General features: G+C 55.5%; 1 protein-coding gene across 2 annotated transcripts in view; it reads left to right on the forward strand.

Annotated features, from left to right (window-relative positions):
• The first annotated feature begins 1,635 nt into the window (after positions 1–1,635).
• Positions 1,636–15,496, forward strand: part of ZBTB46 (zinc finger and BTB domain containing 46) — a 50,891-nt gene continuing 37,030 nt past the window's right edge. Inside the window, exon 1 of one of the 2 annotated variants that reach the window (XM_043884487.1) lies at positions 1,636–1,918. The gene's annotated coding sequence lies outside the window, so the exon portion shown is untranslated. Of the gene's footprint in view, positions 1,919–2,542; positions 2,744–15,496 lie in introns of those variants that run through there. The other variant, XM_043884486.1, reaches the window with a different exon arrangement.

A 15,496-nucleotide genomic window follows, 5' to 3' on the forward strand; every position in this document is an offset into this window, starting at 1 on the left:
AGGCTGAAGAGTGCCACTGAGGCCAACCCCACACCCTCAGCCCTCACCTGTTCCCAGTGCCACCCCTGGGTAGAGCTGCCTCATGGATCCCGCTCTTCTCCCAACGTTGAAGGAGCCACTGGTGGTCAAAGCAGATCCCTCCAGGGTCTGTGCCAGCATCAGGGGTGAGATGCAGTGCATGGCATCTGCACCAGGGCTCAGGGGATTCCAGCAAGAGTGGAGGTTTTCTGAGCCTGGCGTCTGCCTTCTGTGAGTAGCAGCCTGGGCACTGATGAACATGGGGCCCCTGGGGGTGCTGCCACCTCTCCCCGTAAGAGCAGATGCACCAAGGTGGCCCTGGGGAGTCCAGCCACACAACCCTTGTCCTCCCAGCTCAGCTGAGAGACCACCACTGCTGCTATTGGCTCTTTTCCTCTTTCATTTTCCCTTTGTTTCTTCTTTTTTTCTTTCCTTCTTTCCTTCGTATGATATGGGCTGATTAACTCCCAGAAGCATCACTGTCTCCGGTCTTAGGCATGGCTTGATTAGAGCTCTCTGAGACACTCCTTGGTGCTGCCTTTTTGGTCTACCAGCTTCATTCAGGCTGCTCATCCTTCTGTTGGTTCTTGGAACAGAAAGGATGGGTGTCTCAGTCCCCAGTCACTGGCAGGGATGCTGGGAAGGGGGGCGTTGATTCATCATCATGCCGGGGAGGGGAGTGTGGAGAGAGAGTTCCAGGGCCCCAGGGACTCATTCCAGGACTCAGTGAGACTTTCTACCAAGACCAGAAGACCTGGGCTAGTAGGTGGGGTGCACCCTGGTGCTGATGAGAGAGGCTCGGTTCTCCTGGGCAGGCTTCCTGGGCAGTGGCTCAGCACCACTGTGTGCCCCAGCCAGGAAGCCTCCGCAGCATTCCAGCAATGCTGCTCTCCTCAGAGAGTGTCTGGGGAGGAGCAGCCATCAGCAAGTGGTCCTCCCCAATCTGACAGACGCACTTCTCCATCTCCCCCACATCTTTTGCTCCATGGGCTACAACTGCACTCCAGGCAGACAGGCAGGTGAGGGGGGAGGACCCCGAGACAGTGCCCTTCGTCCCCTCAAAGGGAGGACAGAATGACCAGCCAGAACCTTCTGGAGGCCTAGAGGAGACACTTCAAAGGTTGACTGTGCCCAGTCCCTATCTGAGAGGGCCCAGGAAACTTGGGCCTGTGGTTCCAGGCCTGGGTCCTCCAGGAGTAAGTCTTGCGGGGAAGGGGGTTGCTCCTGCGCAGGCAGCGGGAAGGGAGTGGGGTGCGGGTGTCTGCAGCCATTTTCAGGCGCCGGCTGCAGCGAGGGAGTGTCCCAGCCTTTTCATCGCTGGCTGCCAGACCGCGGCCGCCCTTGTTCACTCAAGGAGAATTCCCGCCTCCCCCCGCCCCCCCAACCCCAGGCTGCCCTCCCCCAGCAGCCCAGTGAATGCCTCCTTACACATCCTGAGAAAGCATCCATAATGGCCCGCCGCCTCCCACCTCCCGAGGAATTCCGCGGCGCTGGGCCCGCAGGGAGGTAGGGCGCAGACGGCCCGCGGCGCCTTCCCATTGGATGGCCAGGTCGTGCTCAACTCCCCTGCGCGGCTGGCCAGCCACAGGCTCACCTCCCTTCCCACTGTCGCGGCCGGGAGAGGAAGCGAGGTGGCCTTTGCCCCTGCATAGGCCAGCCAGGAATGCGGGGCCACGCTTCCCATCCCGTCTGCCCGAGGACTCAAGGACAGCGGGGGCGAGAAGGGACGCACTGGGCTGCTCTCGGGCAGCGGGACTCGAGATCGCTTGCGGGGGAAGCGCGGCAAAGCCCTGGGCATACCACGCGGCTGGAAGGACCGACGCGCGCGCGGCCGCCGATGGCTCCATTGGCCAAATCCAAGCCCCTGTGGCAAGCACTGTCCCGTGGCCCCCGCCCTGAGGTGCGCCTCTCCCCGGGGACGCCGAGGTCCCCGACGGCGCGGCCCCGAGGTCCTGGGCACTGTGGGAGCGCTGTTTCGCTTCACCGCGCGCGGCCGCACAAACCGCCTGGAAGGCGCGAAGTTTGCGAGACCCGTGCGGCGCGACTGCGCGTCGGGGGACGCGGACAGCCTGTAGCCCGGGGGACAGGCGCGTGGGCAGCGCCAGGTGCGCGGTCGGGCAAGAGTTGGGGTGCTCTCGTCCAGACCCGCGTGTCCGACCGGATGGTCTGCCGGGTGCTGGGTCCCCGTGGGAAGGGGCGCGGGCACCCGGAGACCCCACGCCGCGCCACCCCCGCCCCCCGCCAGCCCCGCGGAGGGGGCTTCCCACAATGCCCAGCGAGCTCCAGCCCGCACTTCCGCTGTCCAGCCGCCCACGGGGGGGCGGAGGCGCACCGACCCTCGCCGCGGCCCCCTCCGCCCGGCTAGCGGAGCCGGCCGACAGAGGGGCGGGGCGGCGGCCGGGCCGGCGGGGCGGGGCCCGGGGCGGTGGCCGGGGCCGGGGCCGGGGCGCGGGCCAATCAGCAGCGGCCGGGCGCGCGCCGGGGGGCGGGGTCAGGGTCCGCAGGCGGGGCGCGCGCGCGGGCGGCGGGGGCCGCGGGGTTGGAGCGGCGCGGGGGCGCGCGCCGGCCTGACGGACAGACGGACGGACAGACGGACACAGCGGCCAAGGCGAGCGCGCAGCTCGGACCCGCCCGGACGAAGCGCTCGCCCGGCGGCCGCGGCGATCACCGGCGCTGGTCCGGCGGCCGCGGCGCCCGCCCTCGCCTGCGCCCCATGGGGTCACAGGTAAGCGGCGCCGGCTCATTGTCCGCGGCCGGGCCGGCGCATCGCGGCCGGGCCGGGGCTCAGGCCGGCCGGACCGCTCCGGGCCGGAGCCGCTCCGAGTCGGGGCGCGCCCCCGCCGCCTGCCCCTCGCGCCCCGCCGCGCCCCGCCCCGCGGGGGCGCCCTCCCGGCGGCGATCGGCGCGCCGACTGCAGCTCTGGGGGCGGCGATAGAGACCCCCGCCCGGTCCCCGCAGGTCCCTGAGCTCCGGTGGCGCGGGCGGGGCGGGGCGGGCTAGGGCGACGCGGGGTCCCCGCGGGGCTGCGCGCGGAGGCGGAGGCGGCGACGGGGTTGCCCCGCGCCCCTAGTCCTCGGCGCCTCCTGCCGCCGCCGCCGCGGTCCCTCCCCCGTTACCTCCGAAAGGGGAATTTTCCAGCTGGTAATTTCTGCTGCGTCAACGCCCGGCCCCAGGAGGCAGCCCGGGGGCGTCCTGGCGCCCCCCGCCCGCACCGCCCCGCGCGCCCCCCGCCCGCGCCTCCGAGCCGCACCCGGACCCGCCCGCGCCGAGTTTGCCAAGAGTCGGAACTGCGGGAGGTGGGCGCGGCGGGTCCCGGCTCTCCCCCGGGCCTTGGGGGTCATTGTCTCCCCCTGAAGCCCAGCACTGGCCTCGTCTCCATTTTAATTACTGGCTAAACCAGGGCGCAGGGGCCTCGAGGCCGGGCAACTAGAGGAGCGCGGAGGAGACGGGGCGCGCAGAGCGACGAGGGGCGCGCGGAGCGGACGGGGCGCGCGGAGGGAGAGGGGTCCGCCGCGAGCCGCGTCTTTGTTTCTCTGTAAATAGACATGTCAGTTTCGCAGGGTAGCACGAGTCAATGTCTGACAACTCAATCTGGATGGCAAATGGGCGATTTTCTGCACCAGGAGGAGGGCTCAGGCTAGTTGGGGTTCCTCTCGCCCTGCTGACAAATTCATTATTTGTAGGTTTAACGAACCACGCACAATAGGGCTGGACCGAGGAGCCTGGGTACAACCCAAAGGGGCGAAGAACTGGTATTTTCTGATACCGAGGAAATACAAACAAAAGAAAGTTTGACTGAGATTCTCCGTGAATTTCCTTACGCTTTCCTTGCTCCAATCTCAGCGAAGCGTTTGTCGTGGATTGCGGAGGCAAGATTGTTATCAGCATTGTTTAAAGAAATGCTAATTAGGCAACACATTGGCGAGCCGCTGGGCTCAGACACCTGTGCGGAGTCCTTGAGTGCGTTTTAATTGTATCAGTTGTAGAATCTTTCATACTGGATTTATCATCAAAGCTAACTTCCCTTTGGGTAGCAGACTGTAGATTCGGTCTATCGCTGGCCTGCGTGTTGCCTGTGAAGGCAGTGTTTTCACTCATCGGGAGGGGGAAATAGTTTGTTCCCCAAAGGGAAACTTATGGAAGGGTTTTTCACAGGAATGATGAAGTAAACAATAGAATTTTATTATAGTGCACTCCTTCTAGTTGGTGTGTTTCATGATAAATACTCTGAATTGAAACTTTGAGACTCCTTGCTGTTTCAGAAAGGACTAAGTGAGAGGTTGCTGAGGCAGAAGTTACTAGGTGTAAGTCTGACTTAGACACTATGTTCCCCTAGAAAACTAGTAATTATTTTTATCTCCTTTACTGAAGGGAAGGAGGTGTATGTGGGTGTTTATGGGGAGAGTTCTGTTTAGGGGGTATGGAATGGATACCTCTAGGCTAAACCCCAAGATCAACCTTTATGGGAGGCCAGCCTCACCTCTAGGCTAAGCCCCAAGGTCAGCCTTTCTTGGAGGTCAGCCTCAGGACAGGATCTCATCAGGCCTCATTGACATTACCCTAGATGAAAGAATTTTGTTTGGATGAGATGAGTTTTGTTCAGATCTAGCTGTTTAGGATTTGAAAATGAGCTGTTTTTCCACGTCCAGTTTCTGGTGTTCAGAACTGGTGGAGTGTCGGCTGCAGGGGCGCCAACCCTCTTGGGTGCTCTGTGTCCCCACTGGATCATCCAGCGGGAGGGGGCTGCCCCACTCCTCAGTCACACGTGAGCACTTGGAAGGTGAGGCCAACACTGAGGATGGGTGAGACTCCACTGGAGGCCTGGAAGGACTCTTTTACAGTCAGACGATGTGTTATTTGCAAACATGTTAAACTGAATATTACAAACTTTTCAACATTGTCCTTATGTGGGGTTTTTCAAATTAAGCGAAATTGGGCCACTGTGTCCCTGTGGTCTGTGTTTCTGGGGCAGCTGTGTGCCTGCTCTGCTCTACCAGAGGTCTCGGACCAGCAGCGAAGGCCCCACAGAACATCTTCCGGGAGCCTGGAGCTGTGAACTTGAACTTGAATTTGTGCCTCACTTTGCTGGTGCTTCCTGTGCCCAGGTGCCCTGTTGACTGCTGTGTTAATATGGGCGGAGTGTTCTTTTGCCCTGTTCTGGGGGTTTCGTGTCCTCATAAAAACAGAGGCTTTTCCTTCTCTCTGGTAGAACATATTCTACTTTAAAATCTGTTGAGTGATGGTAGGCTATCAAGAATTCCCTTGTGAACCTGCCTGCTTCCCTGAACAAAAAAGATTCTTCTTTTTGCTACAAGTGTGCTTGAATGGCCCAACTCCTGAGAATAAGCAATGCTTGAAAATCTCTGTTGAGACCACAAGACTCATTTCAGTCTTTGCAATGCAGTTGTCTTGTCCTACCCCGGCCCCTGTGTCCTCTGCCATTGCCTCTGACTTTGGAATGGCCAGTACAGCTGGGGTCTTCAGCCCTGGGTTCACCAGCGTTTTCCCTCTTTTCTGCCTTTCGAGCTTTGGTATGGTATGTGCCTGACACATGTGTACTTGGGCTCTGGGTTCTGGTTTTCTGGTGATGACAGATGCTTGTAGATGGAGAAGTCATGGAAAAGAAAAATAACTTCTTCTAACAAGCTGAAAAGTTGTTCTAGTGAAGGATAAGGACAAACTCAACCAGTCAGGTCTGACCTTAGGGTGATTGATGCAAAGTTTTCCGTTTAGTGTCTCTCAACACTGCCGTTTAACTCTTATTTAGATTGTGAAATGACTAAGTCTTTAAATGTCATTATTTGGATTTTAAAAACTAGCGATTTAGGTACTTTAGAAAGTTGAGAAACAGTGTTAGTGTGTTTTTCAACAGCATTATAGAGGTTCTGTGTTTTGACTGGTGTGTTTTTTGAGTCTCATTAAAGAGACATTCCCAGAGTTTCTTATTCACGATGATTTTTGACTGTATTGAGAGCTTGCTGTGGGCCAGATTGGAGACAGAATTCCTGCAGTGGGGCTGTTGACCTGTTGGGATGGGTCAGGGTGGGGGCCCTACAGGAACCACCGATGTGAGTGACAGATGCTAGTGAGAGCACAGAGAAGGATGGGTGTGGCCCACCTGGTGGGCTTTCTGAAGACTATTGGAGGAAAGGGTGTCCATGCAGACCCCTCCCCTGGCCTAGGTTGGGCCTTTGGTGCCAGCCCCTGGCTCCAGTACCTATGTGGCAAATTATTTTCTAACTTCCACTTCACAGAGAGTGGATAGCCAAGGAGAGGACAGAAACTTTGGGGCCAGGTAGCTTTGGGGGCTGATTGGCTGTGGGGTTGGGGGTGAGAGGCGATGTAGTTTCAAATGATGCCTTTCAAAGCCTGCGTTTCAGCACATAAATCCCTTCCTAAATGTCACACTTACAGGGGGAAAGTCTCAGGGAAGCTGTCCTTTTCCTGGCCCCCAAGTGGCAGCTCAGCCCTGCTTGTCTGAGTGGACCTGGGGTCGGACCCCTTCTTTGTGGAGCAGAAAGAAGATGCCTCTGTCTTCGAGAGAGGATTTGAAAACCTGAAGCAACCAGAGCTGCTGTGAAGATGGACGAGTGGTGGGTGGGGCCAGGTGGCTTTGGGCACATCACACTCTCTGTGGGTCACCTGGCACGCAGAGGGTCTGACCCAGGGTTTTTTATTGTCACTCTGAACACTGTCCCTCTGCTGAACCTGGGGCCGGAGAGCCCAGCAAGGACTCAGCTTGGGGAGCAAGGACCCTCAGGCTGGCCACTCACCCCTCACCTGTCTAAAGGTTGGGTTCGCTATTCTCCAGGCTGACATCCTGGTGCTGATTTGCCCTCAGTTAGAGGTGGTGGTGCCGAGGTTCACAGGAACTGTGGAAGGGTGCACAGAGATGGCCTTCTTGAAGCCCACTCAGGGACTCCCGGCTGGGCCCGCTGGTCAGAGGGGCAGCACCGGTGCACTGGATTGTTGATTTCAGTGAGAGGGTGGACAGGGTGATGGAAAACACCATCAGGAGGGTGGCCCAGAAGCCCAGGGTGGGGCGGGCAGGATGACGTCTGGGTGTCGGGTTCAGGTATGTTGTAGACCCAGGGGAGGGGCCAGGTCACTGGAGGAGCTCAGGGCTGTGGGCAAATGGGCTGCCCATGTGAGCGAGTCGGGCGGGAGCCTCAAATGGGCCTTCGTGTCCGGAACAGGTGTGTTTTGTTTTCTCATCCCATTCCATTCTAAGCAGTGCAGCTTCAGGGCTGGAGTTTCCTCTTCTTTAGGAAGTTTGAAGATGGCTCAGACACGACTGTTTCCTTCAGGGGCAGGAGAGGGCTGACCCTGTGGGGAACATTCTCAGAATTGCAGAGCCGGCTGACTGCTCAGGCCAGGTCCTCTACATTCAGTTCCCGAACCAGCGACGTCCCCTGTGCTCCAGATGAGGTTGAGTCACAGATGCCTGATGCTCAGAGTCTCGCACACAGGTGGCCATCACCTTTTCCAGGGAATCGGGCCCCTTGGCCTAGGCCCCACCCTGACCCCTGGTCTCTGAAGAAGCTGTTCATCTGCACTTGAAACCCCGTCCTTCCTGCCAGCCCCGTGGCTGCCAGCGCCGTGGCCCACATCCTCTCACACGCAAAGTGGAGCAGGCTGGCGGGCCACACGTCCCAGGTCCCCAGGGGAAAGGTCACATGGGGAAGCGGGACGCAGAGTGAAATGCTTGATCTGGGATGAGCGCGGAGCGGCCTCAGGTGGCAGAGCTTCGGGGCCGTGACCCGGAGTCTGTGACCACCCTCCCCCCAGCTGTCCCCGCACCGGCTCACACTTCTCAGCAGGGGGCCATGCCCGGCTTGTGTGCGTCCTCGCCACTCTGGCTTCTCCTAAACAGCAGCCCTTGACTTGCCAGTGGGTCTTCGCATCCAGACCAGGGTTGGGAGGCTGCCGGTCCAGTGGGACGGGGCCCCATGTCGGTGGCTGGCCTAGGAACTCCTGTGATCAAAGTGCAGGAAGCCTTCTGCGTTCTCCTCTCTGGGGCCAAGAACCCTGGGACCCCTGGACACTGGGGAAGGCTCGTCATCCCTGGGGGGAGGGTCCCAGAGCTTCCAACATGGTCTCATTTGGGGCCTGTCAATTAGACAAGGTGAGGCCCCACTGGCAGGGCCAGGGCGTTGTTTAAGAAGAGTGGACAGAGCTATTCTTTTTGTCCCTGTCCTGTCCCATGAAAACCACCTTAGCATGACTTCTGTGGCTAGTGGTCTGACTGCAGCCTCCACTGCCTGTCTCAGATCCCTCTCCGCTGACCAGCAGTCTCCATCTGCCTCTAAAGTGTTACTAGTAAGAACTGGCAATGAGGGGAAAGTTAAAAGTGGCAATTCCCCTTACAAAGCTCCTCAGGTGAGAGAAAGCTGAGGACATGTGTCCCTGCTGATGAGGAAGAGACCCGAGCTTCTGGCTGCGGTCGCCTTACCTTCTGAATATTCTCAGCAATGTCTCACAGGGTCTCATTCCTCTGATGAGAGGCGATTGCTGCTGATGCTATGTCCATGAGTAATGTTTAATTTCCAAATGGAGACTAAAGGAGGCAGGACATTTAACACCACTTGGGCACTAACTGGCCAAGAACTGAGCATCTCGTCTGGGGCGAGTGGAACCTCTCTGGTCAGCTCCCTCCTGGCACTTTCAGAGTTCTGTTCAGGATTATGTTATTAAAGTGTGTGTGTTACCATGTGTTGTCACTTTTGCTTTCGTTTTTGGTTATATATGGATAACTCCATAAGCAGGAAGTTTCCAGGTTTTTCCATGAAGACATGGTGTTTTTCCATTGCCTCTGGTAATATAGAGACATTGTTATTTCATTGCTATTATTTTATATGAAGACTTACCCCCTCAACTTCAGAGTGTTTTGAAGAACTTTTCATAAGTTAGTAGCAGACACACCCTTCAAGGGGTCAGTGACCATGTATCATGACCGGCCTGCTGGGCACTTGAGAAAAGAGGTCTTTAATATTGGGTACGTTGACTTTTCCTATTTTTCTTGTTTTCCTGGGTGCACCATGTGGCTTGCAGGATCTTAGTTCCCCAACTAGGATTAAACGTGCACCCTCGACAATGAAATCAGAGTCCTAACTACTGGACAACTGGGGAAGTCCTCCTGTTCTTTCTTACATTGTTGACAGAATGAGATCAGAACAGGGAGTGATAAGGTGACACTGTCGTTGGACCGCCTTTCCATTAAAGTCACTGAGCTCCACTGGACGATGTGAAAAACACTGGGGTGTGGGTGGGGGTCTTTTAAACCTCTTCTCTTCTGGCTTCTCTGTCATCTGCTGCTTTTGACTCGGTTGTGGTGTGGAAATCCCAGCGCCCGGACTTGGGAGCAGAGAGAAGGCAGAAGTTTCAATCAGCCACCACGTGGCTGCAGTGACTGTGGTTCCTCTGTGATGAGCAGGGCACTCAGGAGGCCAGGGAGCCGGGAGCACTTCCAGGTGTACCTGTGCCCTTGAGAGCCTGAGAAGAGGGTCAGAAGGGTCAGTGCCAGGGGACCCACATGCACTGCGTCCAGCAGATCTGCTTCACTGAGGCTCAGGTGGTCCCTCAAAGACAGAGTGTCTTCCTCTGAGCTCAGCAGATGTGCTGAGCCTTGGAGGAGCACGCAGGGCAAGCACAACTCGATGCTGCCCATGCCACTGCCTGAGGGTCACACCGACCTCACATCTACTTACCTTTGTTTTGCCTCATCTTAAGAAGCAAGAATATCCATGAAGTCATGAGTCAGGCATCTCAGTTATGTTTTTCTTGATACTCACTGAAGTGAATATGTGACTATTAGGGCAGACAGTGATTCTCCCTTTGTCTTGAGGGCACTCCCCACATACCCCTCTGCCACCTGCTGGGAGGGGGCCAGCACCAGGCCCAGGGTGCAGGGGTGAGGCTGAGCTGCTGTGAAACCTGTCCGTGTTCCAGACTCTGGACATGAGCGGCTTTGCCACATGGCTTCCTTGGAGGAAGGGGTGGACTGTGTTTCTGGCTTGATGAGGTGAGCTTCATCCAGATACAACTTCCAGCCCCACCACAAGCTGCTGAGTCGGGTATGGGGGAAGTTAGTGGACTGGACTGTGTGGATCCTGGTTGGGAACCCTTCATGGCCCATCTCAGAGGGCCTTCCTACCGTCTGACTATGGAGCAATCTGTGTAAGTTAGCCTGCTGTTTGTGTGAGTTCTCTGGGGCTGTCAGAGCAAAGGACCACTAATCTGGGAGCCTAAAACAACAGAGGTTTATTCTCTCACAACCTGGAGGCCAGAAGTCCTAAATCAAGGTGTGGGCAGGGCCACCCTCTCTCCAGAGGCTCCAGGGAAGGACACACTTCCTGCCTCTTTGAGTCTCTGGTGGCTGCTGGAAGTCCTGGGTGCTCACAGCCAAGACATGTCCCTCCTGCCTCCTGTCCTGCCGTTATGGCTGTCACCCCGATGTCAGATTTGCCTCTACTTATTAGGATGCCAGTCACCTTGAATTAGTGTCCACCATGATGATCTAATCTTAACTCAGTTATACCTGCAGAGGCCCTGTTTCTAAGTGAGGCTATATTCCCCTGTGGTTAAGACGTGAGCAGATCATTTTGGGGGAAAGGATTCAACCCTCTCCACCGTCACAGCTTGTGTTCTCCTGACATGTTGCCTCATTTATTTCTCAATGCGAGGGTTTCCTGAGGCCTCCCCATTCACCTCCAGCAATCACCGCTCATACCTACCCTTCCCTTGATGGTTGAGTGAATGAGGCCAGTGACCACAGTGTTAGTGAGTTTGCCCCACAGACCTTCACTCAGCCCCACGCTCTCCGTGAGGTGGCAGGGGGGTGGGGGGGCTCTTGGTCCAGGGACGCAGGCGCCAACAAGGTCCTGGCTGTGTTGGTTCCCATGTCCCCAGAGGGGAAGTGACAGAGCAGACAGACGTCGATGCCTGCAGAGGAGAGGAGATGCAGCTGGGTCTGGAGGGAGGTTGTAGTGGGGGCAGAGGCAGAGCCCAGGGTGTCCGGTAGGGCCATTGGGGTGGGTATTTAGTGCCGTTGCTCTATAGCAGGACACGGCCCCTCCTTTGGCGCCCCTGCAGGACTGGGTACCCATGTGCCCGTCTGCCCCCCAGGTAGACCCAGGCCTTTCTTGCCCCTGGGCAGCTGGAGGGGCCCCTTTTCTAGACAGCATTTTTGTTACTTCTTGTAGGAGATGCAGGAAAACAAAATGTAGCCTTCAAAATTTAGAAAACCTTTCATGCAAGAGAAACATGAGGAGCCTCACATAACATCCAATAGATTCATTGAGTGACTGGTCTGAAAGTCATAATTCTTACAGTGACCAGTGTGGAAGTGTCCCATGGTGGTTGTAAAGGCTGTGGGTATGGACAGGGCTGTTGTATGCCTGACATGTCATCCATGTTCACAGGTGAAGTCCCCCTGTTGTTGATCCATGGGACTCAAACCCTCTGGAGGCCAAGGTCACGACTGTCACTTTGATTCCCTCCCACGGTCACCTCCTGAATAAGGACCCTCCCCTGCCGGGGTGGGAGGGGCCGGGTCCCTGTGCACACCCTTGTGACTCTTGTAGCAGACAGGCTGTGCCACACACACCACCACCCCCCACCACTGTGTTGGCTTGCATAGTCCTGGACTCAGGTCTGCAGGCCAGGCACCAGCCTTGTCTCTTAGCACGTGTGTGTGTGTGTGTGTGTGTGTGTGTGTGTGTGTGTGTGTGTGTGCGCGCGCGCGCTAAGTTGCTTGTAGCCTGCACCAGCCTTGTCTCTTAGCACGTGTGTGTGTGTGTGTGTGTGTGTGTGTTCGCTAAGTTGCTTGTAGCCTGCACCAGCCTTGTCTCTTAGCACATGTGTGTGTGTGTGTGTGTGTGTGTGTGTGTGTGTGTGTGCGCTAAGTTGCTTGTAGCCTGCCAGGCTCCTCTGTCCTTGGCATTCTCCAGGCAAGAATACTGGAGTGGGTTGCCATGCCTTCCTCCAGAAGATCTTCCCAACCCAGGAATCAAACTCCCATCTCCTGCACTGGCAGGCGGGTTCTTTAACAACTAGCGCCACCTGAGAAGCCTTGTCTCTTAGCACCCGCCTCCCTTAATCACAAACTCCCTTGATTCTGTAAAAGTGATCTTGTTCTTTGGTAACCTCATTGCATTTTCAGATCCCTACTTTGGAAGTTTTCAAACACACACAGAATTAGCGAGTGTGTTTCCTTCACCAGCTTTAGTAATTCCCTTTTCTTCTCACATTTGAGTTCCTCTGTTTTTGCTCTGAACTATTTTAAGACAAATCACAGACATTTTATCTCACTGTCCCGTGCTTTCCTTCATGTGGGTGTCCGTGAGTACCTCCTGGGGCCCCCAATTGGGGCTCAGGCTTGGGGATGGCATCGTCCAAGTTTTTACTACTGGTTGATTTGAGCTGCAGTCGGGACAGACCCAGGAGTTGCACTTGGAGAAGTTGCGCTTGGGGTGGTGGTTCTGAAATCTGCTTTATTCTGTTTTGGGCTGTTCATTAAAAAGTCAGACCTTGGGGAAGGGGGAAAAAAAAAAAGTCGGACCTGTTGGTCCCACACGGTGGTCTGACTGGTGGCATTCTCTGACTGTCAGGAGCCCCACCCTGTTTCGAGGACCGGGCAGCCGGGACTGTGTGTCTGGTACTCAGTGTCCGCAGTGTGACAGTGATGTCTGCATCGGAATTTCTGACTTATAAAATGAATTGTTTTTATATTTTGTGCCTGCTTTTAAAGATACTTGTACCTTCTATTAAGGATCTGTACATAAAATGTTCCAAATGATTATCACCTATGTAAGTTTTATTTGAAAAATTCTAGATTTAATAAAGCATAGTATCATCTTGGAATTTTTTAAGCATAATTTTTTGGCAAGGACATTTCTTTCGAATATTTTAGTGTTTGTTTGGAGCCATGAGCTATTTTTACTTAGTTCTTTTCTAGGTAAGTTGTTTTCATCCACAGCCAACCCAGGGTCTGGAGTGTGTGCCCCTCTGTTCCAATGGCAGCTGATGAAATAGGTGCATGGCTGAGGGTCAGGGGGCTTGATTCCCTTGAGGAGAACACTGGGACTCTGGCCGAGCTGGTGAGGGATTCTCTCTTCACTGTCTCCTGGTTTCTGCATCCTGAGAAGGTGAGAGTCTCTCTCAGGTGTGTGCCCGTCTGCCACTGCAGACACACACTCTTCATTCACTCGGCAACCGTCCACCCAGCCTGCATTTATTCAGCATCTAATGAGTGTTTACCGTCTGCAAGACCTGTGCAGAATGACAGTGGGGACTTGAAACGTCCGATTAGCAGCTAAAATTGTGTCAGATGCCAGAACAAACGTTTGTGCTGGTCTGAGCCTGTGTGGGGCTCTCCCACCACCAGCCGGGGAGTCGTGCACCACGTTTCTGCCCCAGTCCAAGCCCAGTGACCTGTACGATGGGGTTTCCTAGGTAGATGATTGTTAGATTGTTGGCTGGATCCTTTTGTTTTCAAGAAATGCAACTTTGAATAGAAAAGATGGTGATTGAAGATTCCAGCAGTTGCTTGATGTGAAGAAATGTTACAAAATATTAAAGAACTGGTGTATCTGGTTAAGGGTTAGGTGGGAGTTCTCTCAAGAATCATTCTTGCAACTTTTCCTTCTGTTGGAAAATGTTTCAAAGTCAAAAGTTGAAAGACTACAGAGGATTCCATCAGGTTGCTTGAGAACTAGGTGCTGCTTTTTTTCCCTTTCCTGTTTAGATTTGATGTTTTTCCTTGGCAGAGGGAGAGGGAGTACAAGTGTTAAGAGTTAACATTTCAAGTCACAGTATAACTCAGATTTAAAACCCTTGGATATAATTTTTCTGCCTTGTTAAGCTCATCAGTTTTCTTTTTAAGAAAAACAAAAATTTTAAGTGGATGTGTGGCTTTTTCCTGTGGCTTTTGTAACAAAGTGCCACAGACTAGTGGCAAACACAGCAGAAACAGGACAGAAACATGTTCCCGCAGCAGGGGTCGTGGGGCTATGCTCCCTCCAAGGCTCTGGGAGAGGGTCCTTCCCACCTCTTCAGCTCTTGTGACCCAGGCACCTCTGGGCTGTGGCCACGTACCTCCACCTCTGCCTCCATCCCCCTCTGTGTGTCTGTGTCCAGATTTCCCCTTTTTGTGACACACCCATCCCACTGGGTTATGACCTCATCTTAAGTTGGTTAAATCTACCAGGATCCTGTTTCTAAATAAGGTCGCATTCATAGGTACTATCTACTGGGGACACAATTCACCCCACAAAAGCAAGTAACTCTGTATCCATCCTCCACCTTTGCTGTGAACTGTGACTGATGCAGAACATCAGAGCCCACCTCTCAGCCACACTTGTGGTGTCAGCTCTGAATTGTGGTCCTGGGATGTCGTGGGGCTGGTCAGAGGCTCTTTGTCTATGGCCTCACTGTCATGTCCTTCAGTGAGGTAAAGGTGGGACCTTCAGGCCCACCCAGGATCAGGAAGGTGCTGTCCACTGCTACTTCTACCAGGAGCTAAGCTGGGACATTTAAACAGTATCTCTTGTTTGACAGAGGCACCACGCGTGCTATCGTAGGAGGAGCCCCTGGAGGCTTCCAGGAAGAGGCAGTTTGTCAGCAGCTGAGGGGATTGCATCCACAGCAGGATTTGCCTTTCGATCCACCTGTTAAAAAGAGCACGTTTGTATTGCCCAGTGACTTATCACAGCCTATGGGAGCTGGTAGCTGCCCATTATAGTCATGCATGGTTTAGAGAGGAAAGAGCCGCAGTGAGGGTCGAGTGTAGCAGGAGGTGCCTGGGGGCACTGGTAAAGCTGTAACCTCTTCCCCTTGCTCTCCCCAACCCCACAAAGCAAATTTGTGGACCTGCTTCTCACCAGCAGAAGCAATGGAGCTCTTGGGTGGATGCCTGGCTGGGGCCACGATGCTGCTTCGGCTTTGTAGGAGACCCTGCCTGGTCTCTTCTGTTCTCTCCTCGCCCCTGCAATTGTTTCCGGGGCTCTGGGCACCCTACCAATCAGGACATCTGGGACCCCCGGGGGGTTGCTCTCCCTTGGGAGCCCGTGTCTCCCCTTGACGTACTAGCCCCTGGCTTCCCCATCTTGGTGGCTGGTGCCCCAACCACCTGAGGTCCGGGCTGGCACCACCCCGGCTGCTTGTGGTTCTCTCGCTGGCCCCGCCCCGTCTGTGTCCCACAAGCTCTCCTGTCAGACGCCGAGGTGCTATGTCTTCCCTGGGCCGCCTGTGTGTTGGCCATAGCTTGATGCCCTCCACCGTCCTGAAACACAGGCCTCTTGTGTCCCAAGGTGCTGGGCCAACTTCTGTGGTTCTTCTGTCCACGTGATGCTGGTTGGGCCGCAGTCCTCCAGGCTGGGCTGGGACGCCAGCGCGGGTGGCTCTGTGCTTTGGAACCTCGAGGGTCAGCCTCGGCCAGGTCTCTGGGGTGGCCATGCCCAGCCCCGACTCACTCAGTCTT

The sequence above is a fragment of the Cervus elaphus genome, chromosome 23 (assembly GCF_910594005.1).
Source record: "Cervus elaphus chromosome 23, mCerEla1.1, whole genome shotgun sequence".
Classification (NCBI taxonomy): domain Eukaryota; kingdom Metazoa; phylum Chordata; class Mammalia; order Artiodactyla; family Cervidae; genus Cervus; species Cervus elaphus.